Genomic DNA, 3,197 nt, shown 5'->3' on the forward strand with positions numbered 1-3,197 from the left:
GTTTACCAGTCTGTAAAATGAGGTCAGGTCCCTGCCCACGGAGGTTGCTGTGAGGGTGAAGAAAAAGTGGGAGCATGAAGGATGGGGTGACTGCCAGTGGGGAGGGCAGCAGCTGCCACTATGGCCCTCCCCCTCCCACTACTTCAGTGTGAAGGCTGCTGGGGAGGAAGCCAGGAGGCGGAGCTTGCCAGGGGTGTCAACTTCCTAACAGCCTTTGCTAGGTCTTACTTTCACCACCTACAAATAGAATGGTGACCAGCAGCACGAAGCCAGCACCAGAACAGGCCCTCAGTGAAGGCTGGGCCTCCATGTGCCATCAGCTTGTCGAGCAGGTACAGCTGGTGGTCCCAGAGGCCCTCGGCTCTGACTGTTCATATGCCAGCCCATAAAGTACTTCTCAGCTGCCTGCTCTGTTTTATTTTCAAAACCACTTTGTACTTGCAAAATTCAAGCTGCAAGTTGGATGGCCCTTCAGAAAGCCAGCTGCAGAATGTTTCGAGGGCAGGGCATGCAAGTTGCCTATCTCTGCAGGCCCTAGCTCAGCCAGCCTCTCAGCCACTAACACTGCCACCACTGCTGAGCGATCCGGAATGGCTGCCTTTTGCCTCTGGGTCCCATCTCTTCTAGACAGTGGGTGCTGACATCTGCCTCTTCCAGGATTGCTGGTGAAGGTGTGCACCAGGAAGGGGCTGAGAGGTCCAGGTGGGATGTGAGATATAAAACTCTGTAAGATACTCTCATTTTAAACCTTTGCCAGTTTTGGGGAAAGCACTTGGAGTTGAATGGATCTGGATCTACTCCATGGCCTTCCCATCACCTGTGTGACCTTGGACAAGTCACCCCCTGTCTCGGTCTGTCTCCTCTTCTATGAAGGATTATGATGATGGATAACTTGTATTGAGCTCTGGACACTGCTTTAAGCACTTTATACATTAAATTACTCCACTTTATTCTCATGAGAACACTGTGAGGTAGGTGCTGTTACCCCATTTTACAGATAAGTAAACTAAGGCACAGGGAGATTGAAGTCACCCAGCCAGCAAGGGGAGAAGTGGTACTCAAAGTCACATTGGCAGGGAGGGAGCCCATGCATCAACCACTGTCCCCACAGCCTCACAAAAATTCCAGGACAGTATTGCTCCCAGGGTGGCCCTGGGCCTGGACCAGGGTGTCCCCAGCCAGTCTTGGCTGAACTATAAGTGAAACCAACTCAAGAGCAGGCTGCCTTAGAGGGTTTCTTGGCCCTAAACACCAAGCATTTGGCTGAGGAGCCAAAGAGGTGTCATAAAAGCCTTCTTTAGGTCTGTCTAGGACCTGCTCACTGGGAGGGGTCCTAGGAGAAGCTGCCTTGGTTTACACCCCAGGCGGCAGTCTGGGACCTTTATTCTTGTCTCTGCTGTCCACCAGGGCCCTGATAGCCTCACCTCAGGCCTGGTCTCTGTGGGGTGGAGTGGAGTGGCTGCTGTTTCCACTACTTGCCTGAGAACACTTCAATGTCCCAAGTGGAGCACAGAACTGGGATTTTGGAAGAAGAAACCCCTTCCCCAGGCCTCAGCCGGCCGCAAGCCCGGGTCTATGGTATAGAGACTTTCATATAGTGCCCCCTACACTCCTGTTACACTTCCCTGCCCGCCAGCTCAGCACTATGACTCCTTAGGATGGCCGAGGAAGAGGCTGTCATTTGTCCCAGGCCCCCCACCCAGACCCAAGCAGAGCGAGGCTCCCCAGGTGATGGGCTTGGGCACCAAGTTCTGCCCACTCCCACCGCACAGAGGAGTGCCGCCTTCCACATCAAATGTTCCCGCTCTGGCAGGGCCTCTTGCAGAAACTCCACACCCAGCAGGCATCAGGGCTGGCCTTGGGGGCTTGCTTTCCCTTGTTTGCCCACAAGTTCTCAGCATAGCATGTGTCTGACCCCTGCCCTCCCACAGCCTGTTCCTTTCTCACCCTGGGCTGCAGCATCAGCCAGACCTGCCATGCTGGCTCCTCAGCCACCTCACACAGTTGGCAAATTCCTCTTGGGTTTTAATAACTTGGGATATAATTAGCAAACAGAAAAATACATAGGCCACAAGAACAGATCCCAAACATTTCACCTCAACTGTCCTTGATGCTCAATGAGACCTACAAGAAAATCATCATTACTAACATTTACTAGGCGCAGAGGAAATGCAACATGGCATCCTCCATGCATCCTACATATTAAGGCATTTATCCCTGGAACCTACCTTTAAGTAAATATCCTGAAAAGCCCCTACAAGTGAGGAATCAGCTTGTAAGTTCTGGAGCGGAGGCCTTGCTCTTAATCCTGTTCTTTTACTTTCTAGCCATGGGCTTTGAGTGAGTAACTAACCCCTTCTATGCCTCAGGGCCTACATCTGTAACAAAGATAACAGTCCTGAGGTTCTCACCTCAGTGCTATGAGCTTCCACAGGTAATTCCCATTGTGAGCCTGGAGCAGAGCCTGGCACTATCAGCCTGTATCATCCTCCTCAGGCAGCAGAGGGCCACCCTAGAACCCTGCCCACCACCCTCATGTCTGCATCTGATGCCCTTGTCCCTGGCACTGACCACTCAGGGTCCATCCTGCTCCCATCCAGGCGTGTGCTGCTAACCCTGGAGATGGCCTGGTCACTCTGCTCAGCTGAGGACAAGGTCCTGCTCCCCACCTGCCTGGACTCATCTGCCCATCCAAACCATCTCCACGAGTGCTCCAATCAAAGGCCAGGGCTAGAAGACCCTACCCCACCCCACACACACTGCCCTGCTGGAGCACCCACTGCCTCACACACACACACACACACACACACACACACACACACACACACACACGGTGCCTTGCTGGAGCACCTGCTGCCTCCACGCTGTACAGAGCCACCATCAGAGTCCAACGCTGCCTGCCTTCCCATCCCATACTTTCCCAGACCCTCCTGTGTGGAGAGCAATGACCTCCCCACATCTCCTTCACCCCTGCTAAATTTGAGGCAGCTGAGATGCCTACTTTTGAGTTGCCTAGAGCTGGGTTCAAACGGCTCTATGCCTCACTAGATGTGTGTGGGGTTTGGATCACGTTGCTCACTGAGTCTCAGCTGTCTCATCTATAAAATGGGAATAATAACTACTTCATAAGAGTAGGAGGGTAGAATAAAATACTTCCATTTCTTGGGCAGCTGCTCCATGTCAGGCCTTGTGCTATA

This window comes from Pipistrellus hanaki, assembly GCF_964339955.1.
Source record: "Pipistrellus hanaki genome assembly, chromosome: 2".
NCBI lineage: Eukaryota > Metazoa > Chordata > Mammalia > Chiroptera > Vespertilionidae > Pipistrellus > Pipistrellus hanaki.